Source organism: Hyperolius riggenbachi, chromosome 7 (genome assembly GCF_040937935.1).
Source record: "Hyperolius riggenbachi isolate aHypRig1 chromosome 7, aHypRig1.pri, whole genome shotgun sequence".
In the NCBI taxonomy this organism is placed as follows: Eukaryota; Metazoa; Chordata; class Amphibia; order Anura; family Hyperoliidae; genus Hyperolius; species Hyperolius riggenbachi.
This window is the reverse complement of record NC_090652.1, coordinates 274,732,548-274,752,981: the sequence shown is the minus strand read 5'-3', so window position 1 is coordinate 274,752,981 and position 20,434 is coordinate 274,732,548. Positions and strand designations below refer to the sequence as shown.

Genomic DNA, 20,434 nt, shown 5'->3' with positions numbered 1-20,434 from the left:
GCACATCAAGCAAGTGACAATCTATCACACACAAAAATGGGAAATCAGATCGGATTTATTGATCGAAAACAAAGAAAAGCTCTTGATTTTTCGGGACAACCGATCGTAATTATAGAATTGTCAAAAATTGGATCTTTTAATTGTATGGTGTGTAGACATCTCCAATAAATTTCAGAATGTAAATTGTTTTGAGGAAAGTTTTTAAGATGGGCAAAGACTGGCTAAATAATTTATAAACGAATACTGTAAAAAATAAGCACTTTTTTATTGATTGTTATTTTCGCTACAATTCCTCTGTAAGTTATTTTCAACACAGTTAAGGCCCGGTTCACATTAGCGTTCCCTGTCCGGATTTTCCTGATCTGATCCGGACCGTATACTGTACAAACGGAACGTACGTTCCGCATAGCAATGCAAAGTCTATGCGGATGTTCACACGTGTCCATTCCGTACAGTACGGATACGGACCGGATCCGGACTCCGGACACTTTTCCAACATGCGCTATTCTTTGGGTCCAGATCTCCGGCCCACGCACCCGGACCGGAGCCGGACCTGAGCCTGACAGCACCATCCGGAACACAGAAACCAATGGGGAACGAAAGGCACAGAACACACTGCCTACAAAAACCTGACGTTCTACCCCACTTCCTATGCGTATCCAAGCGGCCATTTCGGATGGGGACACATGGGCCACGCATGTCTGGAGTGGAGCAGCAGTGACAGACGTGCTGGAGCTGTTTGGCAGAATGTCGGAGGTGGAGGTGAGGCCTACAGCGGAGGAACCTGATTCTACGGGTGCACCAGGTGCACCTTCTGCTGACTCCAACATTTTTTTATTTAAATTTCACTATTTTTTGCCCACGGATCCGGATAGCAGCCTGATGCATGCCTGATACAAATGGACCGGATCCGGATCGGATCCGGATCGGATCCGGATCGGAACCGTACGGTTCTGATCAGGATCCGATCAGGATCCGGTCCGTTTACTTGCCAAAACGCAAGTGTGAACGGGGCCTACGTATAAAGAACATTAACACTTTTAAAGAGGGGCTGCTAGATGCCATGTCACATTTTTTCTGCCAAGCACATGAACGACGACACATCACATATTTGGAGACTGTGTTAATCACAGGCTGTCACATGGCTGGCTCTGGGAAAAGGACGAAAGACTTCCTTGTTGTCACACTTTCTCCCGAGCATTTTTACAATGAACAAAAAAGAAAATCCCAGAGAAATTAATAGTTCCTGGTGAGCGTTTTGCCGTGGTGGAATCTCCTCAGGATCACTTTCTATTTTAGGAGCCATTGACTTCAGAGTCAGAGAAACAGTTGGCTGTGATCGCGTAGCTGAGTGGGGTTAGGGCTAGGCCTTCAGTTATACTGTCTCCATGGCAACAGGTTGCTTTGTCAAAGCGCCGCACGAGCTGCAGAGGATGCATTAGGCTATCAACACTCTCATTTCTCATGATATGGTAAAGTGACTTAGAGGAGTTCAGCTGAGATTACTTGATACACACAGCAGCCATATCTGGCCGAACACTTCTATTAATCAGAAGTGCTTTGTTGCACTCCTGCTTAAACCTCTTGCTTATTCATCGCTGTTCAATTTTACATGACCCGCTACATGGTGCCCTAATGCACTAAGATTTTAACTTCACACACAGATGTTCTTAGTTCCTGGATGATCTGATGTCACCAGGGCTGGGCCTCACAATAGGCTTGTGCCTATAGCAGGGCCAGATTTACATCTCATGAGCCTAAAGGCGCAGAAGTTGTGGTGCCCTAAATAGAGATGGCCCGAACCTCCGATTTTCGGTTCGCAAACCTCCGCAAAAGTTCGGTTCGCGCGAACTTTCGCGAACCGCAATAGACTTCAATGGGGAGGCGAACTTTGAAAACTAGAAACATTTATGCTGGCCACAAAAATGATGGAAAAGATTTTTCAAGGGTTCTAACACCTGGAGGGGGGCATGGCGAAGTGGGATAGATGCCAAAAGTCCCAGGGAAAAATCTGGATTTGACGCAAATCAGATTGCAGTCTAAATTGCAGGCCTAAAGTGCTTTAAAACATCTTGCATGTCAATCAGGGAGTGTAATTAGAGTACTGCTTCACACTGACACACCAAACGCACTGTGTAACGCACCACAAACAGCTGTTTGTGTAGTGACGGCTGTGCTGGACTGGTGCGCACCATGGCGAGAGTGCAGGCCGTGGCGGTTTTCAAGCCCATATGGTCGCCAGGCTGAGGTAGCTCAATGATAGAACAACAGTGACTGTCCAGCTGATCAAATTTGGTCTGGTCCACAATGAAGCAACAACTTTATTATCTTGGGTGTGCCCCTCCCCGAGACACTTATAAAGCCGTCGGTCATTGCTTCATTGTGATACGCAAGCCCCTTCACCACGGCAAGGTAATGATCATGAAGGGGAATTGGCACATGTACATGACTTTTGTTTTGTTGTTGCCGCTGCAGTGCAGCCAGAAAAATTAGGCAGGCATACACGCACCAGAAAAGTTATTATAGCGGCCGCTGCTAGCAAAAAATTCAGGAATCCACCTGGAGTACTGGACCCTGTTGGTGGTGGCGGAGAATGCAAGCGGCCTGCAGGCAGAGATGTTGTGTGAGGAGCGACTTAGTCTTGGGGAGGCAGTCATACGGCGTGCAGGCATAGATGCTGTGTGTGGGGACTGACTTAGTCTTAGGTCATGCAGTAGCCCTCCGGGATCCATGCCTCATTCATTTTGATAAAGGTGAGGTACTGAACACTTTTGTGACTTAGGCCACTTCTGTTCTCAGTGACAATGCCTCCAGCTGTGCTGAAGGTCCTTTCTGACAGGACGCTTGAGGCAGGGCAAGACAAAAGTTGGATGGCAAATTGGGACAGCTCTGGCCACAGGTCAAGCCTGCGCAACCAGTAGTCCAAGGGTTCATCGCTGCTCACAATGTCTACATCCACACTTAAGGCCAGGTAGTCGGCTACCTGCCAGTCCAGGCATTGGTGGAGGGTGGATCCAGAAGGGCTAAGGCGAGGCGTTTGACTAAAGAGCCACCACGAGATCGCTGGAGCGTCCTGTCCTTGCCTGCGTGGACATGTGGGAAGGATTACTGGCAGGTGTACCTTTATTGCGTTGTGCTGTGACATCACCCTTAAATGCATTGTAAAGCATAGTTGCCAGCTTGTTCTGCAAGTGCTGCATCCTTTCTGCCTTCAGGTGAGTTGGTAACATGTCCGCCACTTTGTGCCTATACCGAGGGTCTAGTAGCGTGGCCACCCAGTAATTGTCATTCCCCTTGAGTTTTTTTATACGGGGGTCCCTTATCAGGCTGGAAAGCATTAAAGACGCCATCTGCACAAAGTTGGATCCAGACGTACTATCCATCTCCTCTTGCTCTTCCTCAGTGATGTCAGGTAAGTCCCCCTCCTCCCCCCAGCCATGAACAATACCACGGGAACTTTGAGCAGCACAAGCCCACTGCAATGACTGCTGCGGTTGTTCTTCTGCCGCCGCCCTTCTACTCCTCCTCCAAAGATACACCTTCCTTATCATCTGAGTCTGACTCCTCTTCCCCACACGACTCTTCCTCCTCCCCTCTGTGCTGCCGCAGGTGTGGAGGAAACATCTGGTTCTGATGAGAATTTATCCCACAACGCTTCCTCCCATAACTGTTCCTGTTCAAGCTCCTCCACAGCTTGATCCACCACTCTACGCACGGCACGCTCCAGGAAGTAAACGTACGGGATCAAGTCGCTGATGGTGCCTTCACTGCGACTCACCAGGTTGGTCACCTCCTCAAATGGCTGCATGAGTCTGCATGCATTTCACATGAGTGTCCAGTTCTTGGGCCAGAACATCCTCATCTCCCCAAACTGTGTCCTTCTACTGTAGTTGTAGAGGTACTGAGTGACAACTTTCTCCTGTTCTAGCAGGCGATAGAACATAAGGAGGGTCGAATTCCAGCGAGTCGGGCTATCGCAAATTAGGCATCTCACCGGCAACTTGTTTCTCTGCTGAATGTCTGCAAAGCATGCCATGGCCGTGTAAGACCGCCTGAAATGCCCACACAACTTCCTGGCCTGCTTCAGGACGTCCTCTAAGCCTGGGTATTTTGACACAAATCTTTGACTGACTAGATTCAGCACATGTGCCATGCAGGGTACATGTGTCAGCTTTCCCAAATTCAAAGCGGAAATGAGATTGCTGCCATTGTCACACACCACATTGCCGTGATGCGGAGTCAGCCACTGATCCACCTGTTTGTTAAGAGCAGCCAGAAGAGCTGCTCCAGTGTGACACTCTGCTTTGAGGCAAGACATGTCTAAGATGGCGTGACGCCGTCGTACTTGGCATGCAGCATAGGCCCTGGGGAGCTGGGGCTGTGTAGCTGGAGAGGAGACCGCAGCACCAATAGAGTTGAACTGCCCATCAGCCAAGGAGGAGGAGGACGACGACAGCGAAGAGGATGTAGCAGGAGAAGAGGAGGTGGCAGGAGGCCTGCCTGCAAGCCGTGGAGGTGTCACAAGTTGGTCCGCTGCACAGCCACGTACTCCCTGCTTGCCATTGGTCACCAGGTTGACCCAATGGGCTGTGTAAGTAATGTACCTGCCCTAACCGTGCTCGGGAGACCAGGCATCCGTGGTCAGGTGGACCCTTGACCCAACGCTGTGTGCCAGAGATGACACCACTTGCCTCTCAACTTCACGGTAAAGAAATAGTTGCGGCTTGTCATCTTCCACTGCGGTGTCCCAATGGCCACAAATTTACGGAAGGCCTCAGAGTCCACCAGCTGGTATGGTAACAGCTGGTGAGCTAACAGTTCTGCCAAGCCAGCTGTCAGACGCCGGGCAAGGGGGAGACTGGCAGAAATTGGCTTCTTCCGCTCAAAGATTTCTTTCAGACACCTGGCTGCTGTGGGCGGAGGAGCAAGAACCGCTCAAGGTCAGAGGAGGAGTGGAGGAGGGTGGCTGTGAAGGTGCAAGGGAGAAAGCTGCTGAACCTGAAGGAGGAAGAGGAGAAGGAGGGTGGCTTTTCTTTTGTGTGCTGCTTTTCCTCTGGTGCTCTTCCCATTGCAGTCTGTGTCTTTTCTCCATGTGCCTTCGTAAGGCAGTTGTCCCTACGTGGGTGTTGGCCTTTCCACGGCTCAATTTTTGGAGGCAGAGAGAACAGATGGCATTGTGTAATGATCCGCTCAGCTGGCTGCACAGGCAGACAGCTGTTTGACCATTCCTTGAGTCTGTGGGATGCAGGTCTCTGGATAATAGACCTGTCTTTGCTTTGCAAGCTTCAGACCTGCTCTGCTGCTGAGGAATTTGCATATACTGATTATGCAGATTGCCTGGTCGCCTCCCTTGAAGGCTTGCAGCATAAATACCATGTGATCCCACAATCCTTTGCTGGTCATCATGGTTTGTTACTGTTGAAACACTCCTGGAGTGTCACCCTTGCTATTGTTTGCTAAAGATTATCTTAGAGTATTCCTGGGGACTGCATTAGGCATCCATCTAGTACAGTCAGGTTGTATTATTTGTATTGCCTGTTCTGTCTTCTGTTTGTCCTTGCGATTGCATTGTCGCCAGCGGTTGGCAATGGTGAATCATTTGTTTCTGTACTTGGATCACACTTGCTCTGGCGGAAAGAGCAGTGGATCCTGCTAGCCTGTTTCTGTACTTGGTTCACACTTGCTCTGGCGGAAAGAGCAGTGGATCTTTCCTGTCCTGTCCCTGAACCTAGATTGCACTCGCTCTGGCGGAAGAGCGGTGGATATATCTTATTGACCAATTCCTGTTTCTGTTTGTTTGTCTGTCTGGATCGCACTCGCTCTAACGGTAGCAGCAGTGGTTCCTTTTGGTGCTCTGTCTGGGAGTGTAGGCCAGAGCTGCGGTTGCTGCTGGCTGCTCCTTCTCTCTGTCTTGTCTGATACAAACGCTTGCTGTAGGCTCGGTGGGGTAACCGTTAAGCAAGCGTTCGCGTTCTCTGTTTCGTGTTTGTGTGGCGTTGGTTAGTTTGGGTGGCGTGCTTGTCTCTGTTGCGCTTTTTGTGCGGAGACCGCGCCGTAAACGCGTTTGCTGTTGCAAATGAGTGCGGTGTTCACGTTTAGCTAGTGTTTGTTATTTTCCTTATCTTCTCATTGTTGTTTGCTGTGCCTTTGCTACTCTCGTGCTCTTTCTTGCTCAGTCTTGTGTCACTTCTGGCAATCGCCTCTCTTGCGATTGCATTCCTACTTTGTTTCTGCTGTTGTGTGTTCACCGTCGTGGGTTGGCGACTAGATTGGTGCACACACATACACTCTGTCGCTGTGCTCTCTCTCTTTAAGGGCTATCTTGCCCTGCATTGCTTCCCTTCGTACAGTTCCTATCTGGCATCTGTGGCATCGTTACACAGAGGATCTGTTCCTCTGCACTTCCACGGCTCCATCTGCCGGCAGGTATTCCCCTCTACAGGTGCGTGGCACCTTTTGCTGGATTCTCTCAGATTATACGCTTGTGGAGGATTTCCGCAGTGTCAGCGCGCGTCCTGTACGCTGACCACAGAAAGAATTCCACAATCGTTACACATTGCTTTGATCTACGGCAGACACATTAAAAAATTTCCAAACCGCTGAGCTTCCCTCGGGTGATGGCACTATGGTGGCATCAGCAGCTGACGTTGAAGGGCATGTTGGCTGGCTGTCCATAGGTGGCGATACATGGCGCCGGACAAGGCCACCAGGTGTTTATGATGACGAGCTCCCCCTGCTTCTTTCAGGAACTAGTCTCCTCCTACTCCTCTCTGACTCCCTCTCTGAACTGTCCCCCTGTTCATCTCCTCTATTGGGAACATACGTGGCATCTGTATAATCGTCATCATAATCATCCTGCCCAGATTCGCTTTCCTCAGACACCTCCAAAATGGCACCAACAGCAGGTACTTCATCATCCTCTTCCTCACACGTTACGTTCATAGTGTCGCCTAACTCAGACATATGAGGTGGTGTAACTTGCTTAGCTGTAATTTATGAAATATAGCGCTACAAGAGAAAGCGCTACAAGAGGAAGTTTAAAGGAGTGTCAGATGACATCTACTATACACTGTATATGCTGATCATAATTAATCAGCCATCCCATCTGGTGAGCGCTATACCTACTATTGATATGGAGGCCTGTGATTATGAATTTTAAAGTGGATTTGTCTGTGTGCTGAGAGGACTTGTGCCAGACTCTGATTTATATCTTTAAAGTGGACTTGCTTGGTTTGCTAAGAGGACTTATGCCATACTGTTGATCTATATCTGGCTGGTGTTAGAGTGCTATATTTCATAAATTACAGCATTATAGGGTGCCAATACTCACCCAATCATATAGCAATCCATCGAGCTAGGTTTAAACTGTGTATGTTCCATTGAGCTGTGTTAGCTGTGTGTCCGTAGAGGAGCGCATATACCACTCTGTTTCCAATCTTTTCTAGTAACTTGCTTAGCGCCTTCATCTGGTTGTAACAATAATGGCTGTGCATCAGTGATTTCCCCACCAAATAACTCCTGCGAACTGTGAAATGTAGTGGATGTGGTACTTGGAGTAGCGCTGGTGGCTGTGGAAGATGAGGTGTTCTGTGTTAAATAGTCAACCACGTCCTGACAATCTTGGGAGTTGATACAGAGAAGGTGTTGATGACTCTTAGTGGTTAGCCCTTTAACCTCTGGAAATCTGAAAGATGAGAGAGACCAGGAGCCCCATGGTGCAATTTTGCTAGTATAAATTGGTGTATTGTCAGGGATGTGATGATTACACACACAAAGGTAGGTTGCAACAACTTGCCACCTCCGTCAGAGCCTGTGTGATATGACCGTCCACTCTCTGTGTTCCAGGTCTGCTGTGCAGGTTCTGGGTGGTTGTTCTCCTTGGATGTTTAATGGACACACAAATGTTTGACCTATAAACTGTAAACCCTTAACAGGGTTATTGCCTATCACAAAACCCTTACAATTCTAAGTAACATTAGTACATATACATATTTATCTCAGCATGTTACATGCCATTTCAGATACCCTTTAAAGTGTACCTGAGATGGGATGAAATTATATATATATATACATATATATATATATATATATATATATATATATATATATATATATATATATATATATATATATATATATATTACATACCTGGGGCTTCCTCCAGCCCTCTCTGGTCTGATTGCTCCCTCGTCATCCTCAGTCGCCTCCTCGTTCAGCTGCAACTGGCCCAGAAACATCCTCCAGTAGGGGCCAGTCTGCGCAGGTGAAGTCTGGCTGAGCGCGCTCCCATGTCTCGCTCCCGTGGTCAGGAGCAAGCTGCGCAGGCGCAGAACGCTCCTGGCGACAGAAGCGGGTTGCGGCTGGTCCGCGCATGTGCAGCTCGCCCCCGGACTGTAAAACTTTCTGGAGCCAATTGCAGGTGAACGAGGAGGTGGAGGAGGACGGCAAGGGAGCGATAAGCCTATAGGGGGCTGGAGGAAGCCCCAGGTATGTATATATTTTTTTTCATTTCATTCCATCTCAGGTTCTCTTTAAAGGGAATCTGAAGTGAAAATAAACTTACGATATGATTTGTATGTGTAGTACTGCTAAGAAATAAAACATTATTAGCACAGATAGGAGTCCCATATTGTTTCCAGTACAGGAAGAGTTAAGAAACCTCAGTTGTTATCTGTGCAAAAGAGCTTCTTTGAGGCCTTGTTCACATTGCATTCGGCATGTGTGTCCGCGGTGGACTTTTTTCCTGTGTTTTTTTTAAAGCGTTTTGCTCATATTTGTGGGTGTTTTTGTAAGCGCTCTTGCAGAGCGCTTCCGTCTTTTGATCCGGAAAAAAGAAATACAATGTGGTTTTTTTTAAAAAAAAAAACGCTCATGCAATCGCTTGCCAAAGCGATTTTGTGAGCGTTTTGCGGTTTTCCTATACCTTCTATTGAGGCAAATCTCCTCCAAAAATGGCCCAAGCACCGCTTTTTTAAAGCGGATCGCAAGCAAACCGCTCTGATATGAACTGTCTCATAGAGAATCCTTGCACAACCGCTCTTTTTTTTTTACAAAAACGCCTGTAATGTGAACAAGGCCTGAGCTCTGCAACTTTATAAACTCGCGGACAGCACTGTCTTTTGAAGCACTTATCTCAACTCTCTCATTGTTTCTTCTTTGTTTATGGTTTTTCTGCAGAGAAAAGTTCAAAGAGTCAATAGCCTGCTCTGTGAAATAATTTAAAATGCTGAGAGTATTGTGGGAACTGCTTTATACCTGAAAATAAAAATGACACTTTTGTCTTTGCTACTAATGTTCTATTAATTATCCATATTACACAACCAATTCATTATATCATGATTTTTTTTTTTAGCTTCAGTGTCACTTTAAGGCTTCTTTCCGACCAGGATGTTGCGTTTTAGGGGACGTTATGGGCGCATAACGTGCCTATAACGCAACGCCTGGTGGTGTTGGAGCAGGACGCTACCAAGAGCCACGTTACAAGCAGCTCTTGGTGCGCCTGCTCTGTCGGAGGCACTGCGGAGACCATGTGAGCGGAGCTCTCCGCATCACGTGGTCCCGCCAGCCAATTAGCGGCCGCTCTTGGAAGTAAACACTGCAAGTGCAGTGAATATAAAGTAGCCATATGCCTGGATACGTAGCGACCTCTCCCCGCCTCCTCTCCGCCCACAAAATAAAAAAAAAACACCCATACTGAGCATGTGTAAAAGTCTAACGCGGCTTAAGCTGCTAGAACGCACAGTATGCTGCACTTTAAACGAATGTGCAGCGTTACTATGTAACGCAACGTGGGCACTGTGAACAGCCCATTGATTTTTCATTGCTGTGCAGTGGGGTGCGTTACAGGCTGTAACGTGCGCCTGTAACGTCTCACTGTGAAAGCAGCGTAAGTGCTACATAGAATGCTATTTTCCATAGAAAAGTCAGAAACAATACATTAGCACCTAAAAAGAACAAAGAACAATCACAATAAATATAATGATAGCTCAGGAATGGGCTAGTAATCACACAGGGTATAAAAATATGTCTTAATGTATTTTGATCCTTTTAACGCACACATTACTACATGATCTCTTTTCCAGAAACTTCGACTCGATACAATAGAATAAATTAATGTCACCAAGTGCAGCTTATACGGATGTCTTTATACAAACATGACAGTCGACATGATCGTGACGAGGCTCCCTTTCATACGTGTCCATTTTTTTATTAAACAGGTACACAAATAGCCTGCGTGGGGGTGTAAAACATTAGCAGCCACCTACTTGCAGAGAACGGTTGACATGATGTACGGATGAGCGAGTTCCCAAGACTTCACTCCAGCAGAAGACCTAATTATTCTGCCGCCAGTCTCTCTCAACCCGAGAAATGCAGGAGTTATGAGTACAGCCAGCCCTCCACACATAATTACCCATCCCTTCCCTTTATAAATAAAAAATACGCTTTATTATTTCCCCGCGTCAGCCAAAAAGATTAGCCAGCGTAGAAAACTGTTTTCTTGAAAAAAAAAAAAGAATAGTAATGCCAAACAAAAAGTCGTAGATGAAAATTCATATCGAGGAGGAGGAGGAAATAGGAAACATTCAGGAGTTGTACATTTGGCTTTATTATAAGTTAAACAAAATCTATAACATCTGTCAGTGCTATACCAGTTATTTTTGTAATCTTAAAGAGGAACTCCAGTGAAAATAATGTAATAAAAAAAGTGCTTCATTTTTACAATAATTATGTATAAATTATTTAGTCAGTGTTTGCCATTTGTAAAATCTTTCCTCTCCCCGATTTACATTCTGACATTTATTACATAGTGACATTTTTACTGTGGGCAGGTTAAGTAGCTGCTGCTAGCTGTTTTGGCTGTTACAGACAGCTGTAAACAGCTAATTCCTGTCTGTGAACCTTGTTACATTGTAACAAACTGCCAAAAGTACCGCGGTCCCAGAGCTTCTTGTGGGAGAGTTTCAGCACAAAATCAGCCATACAGCGCCCCCTGATGGTCTGTTTGTGAAAAGCAATATATTTCTCATGTAAAAGGGGGTATCAGCTACTGATTGGGATAAAGTTCAATTCTTGGTTGGAGTTTCTCCTTAAGCATTTTTAATAGTTTCTCTAATTGTTCTACCCCTGCTGCCCCCCCTCCCCCGCCCCCACATAAGGCAAAAATATATGCTCAGGGTCGGATTTACCATAAGGCACTGTAGGCACATGCCTACAGGCGCCTGGTGATGGAAAGGCGGCTTACTCCCCTCTCCAAGTTCCTCCGTCCTTCCCTATGCAGAATCCTCAGCAGAGTGTAAATGATAGGTTACTTACACTGCTCTCAGCATTCCACTGATGAGATCAGTCGGGGGAACCTCTAGCTACTTAATACTGATGGTGCCTCTGGCTACATCCTAATGCTATGGGACACCTATAGCTACCTATGATGGGCAAGGGAAGTAAAGGAGAAGTGACATCTGGGCCAGCCAGCACACTTGCGGTGCGGGGGGTTGTAGGTTCATGGAGGGCAAAGTCTAGGGTGCCAGGAAATCTGAGCTTATAGGCTCCTGTGATGTAAATACGGGCCTGTATATGCTTAAGCCTGGAGTCTCGGTTTTATGGCACCGACGGGGATAGGGTGATGCCAGATAAGTGTCTTTTCTGGTTGCTTGAGACTCGGTAAATCATAAGCTAGCTAATACAATACTATCCTATGTTAAATACAGTAATCGAAAGTATATTAATCTTGGGGGAGCCGTGGAGGCCAGTTAAAGTGTAACTGAGAGATGGGAGGGATTTTAAAAAATTCTACATTCCTTCAGCCCCCTCCAGGCTCATCGCACCCAAGCCGTCCTCCTGTCTGGATCCTCAGCAGTCTGCCCCTGAACAACCTCCAGTCAGGGCCAGTCGCCATTGGTCCGGCCGCACCCGTTCCTGTAGCCAGGAGCGTTCTGCACCTGTACAGTAGTACTGCGCAGGACGCTTACAGTGCTGGGGGTGCGTGTGCGGCTGGCCGTGTCTGCGCAATATTTCCCAGACCAGAGGATTTCCCAGGGCTTACAGCAAGGGAGCGATCAGCCTGGAGGGGGCTGGAGGAAGCCCCAGGTATGTATAATTTTTTTTTAAATCACCCATCTCCCTTTAAGCCCATTAAGAAGTTGGCCTTCACCACTGTGATTACTGCCAGCAATTTGTGCTGGTTAGTTGAGTTCCAGATAACTGGGACTCAACTGTATATATATTTATCCAAGATTTATATATAGATATCAATTCTATTTTTGCACCCCAAATTGCATTTGTGTTATCAGAAAATGTTCAGAAACTGTGTGGGAGTGTTCTTTCTCTCCTAACATCTGACAGTTGCGTATTCTGTAACTTCAAAGTACTTATCAGAGGCGCGCGCGCTACAGAAGATTCTGGGAAACTTGTTTATATGAGGCAATGCTCAGGGAACTGGAACTTAAAGTGTACCTGGGAAGCCTCGGGATCTTCTAGAGCCTGTCCATATCTTCCTGTCCTGGTGGCCCCTACCGTTGCCATGCATGGACCCCTGGAACAAATCTGACAAGAGCTTGTTGGGTATGTTACGTGGCCACAATCCTCTTCAGTCTTCATGCATGAACCTGGCCATACTGCGCCTGCGCGAGAATAGCCACACCTGTGCTGTAAGCAGTTTCCTGGAAAGTCTATCGTACTACAGAGAGCGACCTGTTTTACAGTCGTTGCAGGAACTGCAACCCACCTTTGTGAGTATATATTCATATATCCTTGGTCCCCTTATCCTAATGATACTGCTCCATTAGGCTCCTTGTCTCTCTCTACTTCTCGTTTAGGTGCTCATGGTCCATACAAGAAGCACCAAACCCCTTATACTATCTACATGTCAGATGTGTGAACACCACATTACTGGTAGAGGAAAGGTCCGGCTAGACTTAAAGGCCATCCGAGGTGAAAATAAAACTGCTGAGAAAAACAATTCTATCTATCCTACTTCTCCTAAAAATTACTTTTTTTTAGATATCCCACAGTTTTATTTTTAAATCTAGTTTTTAAGTTTTTACTGTTTCATGGTCTCTGCTCAATGACACCTTCATTGAAGTATGCCACAGCTCAAATCTGTGAATTATTGACCCTTTTTATCTCTTTCCTGCTCTCAGAAGCCATTTAGTGACAGGAAAGTGTTTTATGGCTGTAATTATTATTAGTGAGGGTTATGCTATAGTCTGACCTGGACAGAAACTGCCACTTACATACCTGATGATTAACTTTCTCAGGCAGAGGGGAAAAAAAAGGAACACAGCCTAGTTATTTGTGTTCTTGGCACTATACATATACATGTCTATCACCTCGGTTGTTCTTTAAGGAGGAGGTTTACATCGGGGGAAGGAGGAGTTAAGTGGTAAGAAAGGATTTGATGTTAGGTCTGGTACACACCATGCAATTTTCACTTTAGATCCAATTTCGATCCTACTTTCGATTGTTTGACCGGATCGGGCAAAAATGATACAGCCTATTGATAGCCAGTAAACTGATTCCAAACTCGAAATCTATCAATCTGCATCAGAAGCATAAATATTGATCTTGGGGATCAGGACTCAAGGGATTGGGGGCGACAGTCATTGTACATTTATACACACCGTGAATTAGACCAGGGTTGGCGAGGGTGTGGCCAGAGGTAGACTGAGGCTTGTTATGGGTGGCAGGGGATATAACTGAATGTCCAAAATCTGGGAAGAGACCAATGTGACAGGAGGGGGCAAGGCTGCATAGTCCAATCTTACCTCCATTTTAGTTTATTGCAATCCTCCACAGGACTTCTTTAAAGTGGACCTGAACTCTTGCACAAGACAGAAGGAAAACAGAGAGAATTGCACCCTGTGTGTATTTAGAGAGTTTAGCCTGCCTAATTCCCCCTCATCTGTGACTTATCACAAGTTGTAATTTGATCTCTCAGCTGTGTCAGCTGGCTGCTTGGGCAGAGCAGCTAATATGTAAACACAGGATGTTAACCCTAAGCCTGCTTTCATGAAAGCAGGAAGTAGGCACACTGCAGATCTATTGCAGGATCTGTGTCAGCTTTAACAAAGAAATGTTTTTCTTTAAACAATTATGCTGTTGCCTATCTTCTAGAGCAGAGAGGAAGTTCTGAGTTCAGGTTTAAGTATAGTTAGTTACTGCGTCGTACTTTGCATCCGGCGTCTATATCCTCAGCCACGTCTGCAATAATGGAAAGTTCTGTTTAACAAGCATGTTATTAGCAGTGAAGTGATTAACACTGCAGATTCAGAATATATAACACTGTGTCAGCGTCTACAATAAATGTATGAGGCTGGCAAAGCAAACGATTATTTTTTTCAGCTAAGTAGATTTTTATTGAGTGCGGGTGTGACTCTTGTGACTTGTGTCACCCGCGTTATTAATGTGCGCTGAGGGATCACGGCAGGACGTGCATTAGGAAGCAGAGTCACAGCAGGTGTCATCACCTCTGACAGCCGTGTCACACAGTGTTATAGCCCTGAGACAAAAAGGTCTCGCCAGGTGCCTCTCATGTGACGTGACACTAAACCTAAAGGGGAACTCCTGGCTCCTAGGAAACCTCAGAACAGCGGGTCACACAGTGTTATAGCCCTGAGACACAGAGGTCTCGCCAGGTGCCTCTCATGTGATGCGTCACTAAACCTAAAGGGGAACTCCTGGCTCCTAGGAAACCTCAGAACAGCGGGTCACAAAGTGTTATAGCCCTGAGGCACAGAGGTCTCGCCAGGTGCCTCTCATGTGATGTGACAATAAACCTAAAGGGGAACTCCTAGCTCCTAGGAAACCTCAGGACAGCTGTATCACAAAGGGGTCAATTCATAAAAAGCTGTGCAGTAAAAAAAATCTGGTTGGGAAAATACCGCATTCAGTATTTTACACTTTTGTGTGCTAATTCATCGACTTTTTCACAGCTGTGATCGAAATGCGGTGTTTTACCAAACTAAACTGTAGGTAACATGAGAAGAGTAGCTGGCTGAGTTGTTACATTCCTGTTTTCCATGCAGAGACAGCTTTACAATAAAAGAGGCATCCCAGCTTCAATTTAGATGTGCATGTTTTGTTATACTGCCTCTGTTTGCCCTGAATCTGCTTGAATCTGTCTATTAGTCTTTCTAAACAATCTATTTAATTGCCACAGTGCAGTGTCAGAATTCTAGCGATTATTTATGCAGGAAAAGCTGTCAGCTGTTTTAAGCTGTTTTAAGTTGTAATATTCTATGCACACTTTTATTGTAAACTGTAAAGATGGGGTACTGTTTTAAAATATTGCTCTGGGACATCTCAGCATGTTCCAGGCTGTGAAACTTATAAGATTATTTTAGTTACAGAAGCCGAAACATTTTTTGTTTATGTTACAACCATCTTTCAAGTGTCAAGGTTAGACAGCGCAGTATGTGAAGAAAATAAACAAGTTTAAAAGTCACATTACTGCAGCAGTCAATCAAAATATTAATAATCAATACAGTTCTTCTAAAGAAAGAAATAATTATTGTTAAACACTATAATTACATATAATATAATTTAATACTTTGAAATACATTTAATTGCTGGATTCTGCCAATAAAAGTTTCAGAACACTTTAGATGTGTTCCATATGGATGTTTGGGCTAGGAGGTGTTATCACAAATTCTGGAATGTCAATAAAACTTTACAAGGTTTTTTTTCTATTGTCCCGTATTTAGGACAAGTATGCCACCTGGCGGTTTCAAAGTCTTATAAAATTAATATTATTAATACAGCTTGTTATTTACATGATTTAATGGTGACATCTGCCAATTGAAATTATTAAATATATTTGTTCATAATAGAACATTATTAAGTTTTAATATACAACTATATATTATATGATTAATTGTTTTAAAAAGAATTATATAATAAGTTTGATATTTAAATAAGTATATTCGAAGCCCTGTATGTTTTTTTAATAAGCCTTAAATTGCTGAAGACTCTTACAGGTCGGTATTACAGTGTAAACCTGACCAATCTTATGTTTGGAAAAGGACAGACCCATTCCAAACTTAATTAGCAGAAGGACACATTATCAGAAATGCATCATGAATGACATTGTTTAATGATTGAAAGTCCCAATGTCTGGGGAAAATAAGTCAACCAGCAGACAAGATGGCTGGTGACGTCCATTTTTAATTAAAAACGTCAAATATGACCTGATATTAAATGTCAGAATTTGTAAACACTCCAAATGACGTTAATTCTCACAAGATAAGGTAAATAAGGAATTTATAAACAATAATATTATGACTTAGGTATTCAAAACATGATAAAGCATTGACACAAGAAAGTTTCAGCCAGTCAGAACCTGGGATTTAGGGAAACTCCAGATTAGGCAGCCATATTGCATCCAATTACTATAAAAGTAGGAGCTGAAAGCTCATAGTTTGCACCAGCCTACCAAACTCCCGGGAAGACACACGAGGCAGAAGCTACCTTCCCAAATGTGGTTCTAGATGCTGAAGAGATGACAGAGAAGGGGTAATATGCTTAATATTCTGGTGATTTACTTTATTAATTTTTCAGCATTAAGTTCTTCTAAAGAAAGAAATAATTATTGTTAAACACTATAATTACATATAATATAATTTAATACTTTGAAATACATTTAATTGCTGGATTCTGCCAATAAAAGTTTCAGAACACTTTAGATGTGTTCCATATGGATGTTTGGGCTAGGAGGTGTTATCACAAATTCTGGAATGTCAATAAAACTTTACAAGGTTTTTTTTCTATTGTCCCGTATTTAGGACAAGTATGCCACCTGGCGGTTTCAAAGTCTTATAAAATTAATATTATTAATACAGCTTGTTATTTACATGATTTAATGGTGATATCTGCCAATTGAAATTATTAAATATAATAGAACATTATTAAGTTTTAATATACAACTATATATTATATGATTAATTGTTTTAAAAAGAATTATATAATAAGTTTGATATTTAAATAAGTATATTCGAAGCCCTGTATGTTTTTTTAATAAGCCTTAAATTGCTGAAGACTCTTACAGGTCGGTATTACAGTGTAAACCTGACCAATCTTATGTTTGGAAAAGGACAGACCCATTCCAAACTTAATTAGCAGAAGGACACATTATCAGAAATGCATCATGAATGACATTGTTTAATGATTGAAAGTCCCAATGTCTGGGGAAAATAAGTCAACCAGCAGACAAGATGGCTGGTGACGTCCATTTTTAATTAAAAACGTCAAATATGACCTGATATTAAATGTCAGAATTTGTAAACACTCCAAATGACGTTAATTCTCACAAGATAAGGTAAATAAGGAATTTATAAACAATAATATTATGACTTAGGTATTCAAAACATGATAAAGCATTGACACAAGAAAGTTTCAGCCAGTCAGAACCTGGGATTTAGGGAAACTCCAGATTAGGCAGCCATATTGCATCCAATTACTATAAAAGTAGGAGCTGAAAGCTCATAGTTTGCACCAGCCTACCAAACTCCCGGGAAGACACACGAGGCAGAAGCTACCTTCCCAAATGTGGTTCTAGATGCTGAAGAGATGACAGAGAAGGGGTAATATGCTTAATATTCTGGTGATTTACTTTATTAATTTTTCAGCATTAAGTTCTGTTAAGATGTTAGCAAGAAGTTTTATTAGAAGCTATTTTTATGCTATTTCTTTAAGAAGATTACTACAAGTTTTACACAGCTACTAGATACACAGCTATTAATACAGATGAGACTACTTTTGATCTTATTCTACATAACACAACTGTTATATTGTTTTTCGAATGTACTTAGAAGATTGATGATCGCTTGGCTATAAAGCCTTGATGAGATGGAATATGGTCAGAAGGAAACACTACTTGGAACTGTTCATATTTTGTATATATGCTTTATGATAAGCAAATACAATTTTTTTATATAAAATCCTATACTGAGTGCTCTGATTCATATCAAGGTATACCGTCAATCTATAATTACTGTTATAGAGGGTTCAGACCCCGCTATGCCGGATTTATATGATAGCAACGCTTTAAAGGCTGGTCCTTGAGGGCTCGTTTCCACTGTTGCGGTGCGGAATCGCCTGGATTCCACCGCTGATGAAATCGCATGCGGATGCGATTCCCTATGCGTTTTTTGCCGCGAATTCGCATAGGTGAGGGTATATGCAATTTTAACCATGTCACTGCCTGTGTGAATTTACATCGTACCTATGCGAAATCGCATGCGAATTCATGGCAAAAAACGCATGGGGAAAACGAATGCGATTTCTCTATTAAATACATTGCATGCAATTCGCATGCATTCCACTCTCAGGCGAAATCGTTGGCTCTTTTGTGCGTTTTTTCACCGCTGAAAAAAACGCACATCACCAACGCAACAGTGGAAACAGGCCCATCCACTTGCATACCATGTGCGAATCCGCATGCGTTGGACGCATGTGGATTCGCTAGAGTGGAAACGAGCCCTTACTGAGTTAGCAATCATGAAAAAGGCAAGAACCGCTCAGGTTTTTGACAGTAGAAGAACTTCAAGAAACTTTACACATGCCACGCTTTGTGATGTGTATTTGCTGGAGGTGAACATCAGAAAATCAGCCTAGGGTATTCAGGGGAAGCCTTGTTTGTTCTTATCGCTCTGCTGCTGACTTGGGGGAGATCTCACTGCTTCTGCTGAGTCTCCATTAAAATCACACAGTCCCTCTCTCTTATCGTTCTCTTATCACCCCTTCAAAGCAGGCTGTATGTTCCGTGCCATTACTGCCTGCTCTAATCTTTATTATTTGACATTTACTGACTTGAGGTATTCACCACACAAGGCAGTACTTGACCTCACCGCACAGAATTTCAGCTTTTCATGCAGTAACTGCTTTTATGAATTGACATTTTGCTGAGTGCTCAGTAAAGTCAGCTGTTTTCAGCATTACCACATGCGGTAATGCTTTATGAATCGATGCCAAAGTGTTATAGCCATGAGACACAGAGGTCTCTCCCTGTGCCTCTCTCATGTGATGTGACACTAAAACTTAAAGGGGAACTCCTGGCTCCTAGGAAACCTCATGACAGCTGTGTCACAAAGTGTTATAGTCCTGAGACACCGAGGTCTCTCTATGTACCTCTCTCATGAATTGTGTCACTAAACTTTAAAGGAAACCTAAACTGAGAAGGATATGGATTTTTTCTTTTAAAATAATACCAGTTGCTTGACTCTCCCGCTGATCCTGTGTCTCTAATACTTTTAGCCACAGCACCTCAACAAGCATGCAGATCAGGTGCTCTGACTGAAGTCAGACGGGATTAGGTGCATGCTCGTTTCAGGTGTGTGATTCAGCCACTACTGCAGCCAAAGAGATCAGCAGGACTGCCAGGAAACTGGTATTGTTTAAAAGAAAACATCCATATCCCTCTCAGTTTAGGGTCCCTTTAAGGAAGACTCCTGGCTCCTAGTAAACCTCATACATGTTTCTGACCCTACACAGAGGCAGACAGAAGGTGCAGGCACCCAGGCAGGGCCTTTACATGAAGCATGTACATACCTGTGCTCACAGTGAACGTTGTCACTGATGATACAATTTGTCTAACGATTACGAATGTTTCTTTTAAAGGTGGCCACTAACGATTCAAATTGCTAAACAATCGTTTACAAAGATTCTTTGTATGAGTGATCGGAAATGATCGTTTGGGACCACTAATTAACAAAAATCTCCTATCCAATCAGATTAATGAAATCAATCTGATTTGTGGATCAATCATTAATCATTAATCATTAATCTGTTTGGATTGGTTAGGAGATTTTTGTCCGTTAGTGGTCCCAAACAATCATTTCCGATCGTTTCAGAGGGGTTGCAGTAAACTATGCCCACACTATTCAGCCAATCACAACGCTTTGTGCTGTAGAGGGCGTCCTGAGTTAGTACAAAAATCACCTGACTCCTCAGTTTATAAAATCGGACTCCAACTCCAGGTACCCAAAACTACTCCGACTCCTCCTCAACTCCGACTCCACAGCCCTGGTAGAGGGTGCTATTATTAAGGTGGCCATACACTGGTCGATTTGCCATTAGATCGACCAGCTGACAGATCCCTAACTGATCGAATCTGATCAGAGAGGCATCGTATGGCTGCCTTTATTGCAAACAGATTGTGAATCGGTTTCAACCTGAAACCGATCACAATCTGTTGAGCTGCTCCTGCCGCCTGTCCCCCAATATACATTACCTAAAGCTGGCTCCGGGTCCTCTTCTCCGCGCTGCACCCCGCACCGCATCCCAGCGTACACTGTGTCACTCCGTGACCAGGAAGTTCAAATAGAGCGCCCTCTATTTGAACTTCCTGGTCACTGCAGTGACACAGGAAGTTAATGTACGCTGGGATGGAAGCAGGAATAGAGCGGTGCAGCGTGGAGAAGATGCCTGGGAGCCAGCGTCAGGT

General features: G+C 44.1%; 1 protein-coding gene and 1 long non-coding RNA gene across 7 annotated transcripts in view; one reads left to right on the top strand and one right to left on the bottom strand.

Annotated features, from left to right (window-relative positions):
- GALNT13 (polypeptide N-acetylgalactosaminyltransferase 13) overlaps nucleotides 1–20,434 on the top strand; it is a 391,024-nt gene that overhangs the window by 41,989 nt on the left and 328,601 nt on the right. The window lies entirely within an intron of this gene.
- The window catches only part of LOC137525048 (uncharacterized), a 42,681-nt gene that overhangs the window by 17,057 nt on the left and 5,190 nt on the right, over nucleotides 1–20,434 (bottom strand). The window contains exon 2 of the long non-coding RNA XR_011022852.1: nucleotides 12,451–12,617. This is a non-coding gene — a long non-coding RNA (uncharacterized lncRNA). The remainder of the gene's footprint in view (nucleotides 1–12,450; nucleotides 12,618–20,434) is intronic.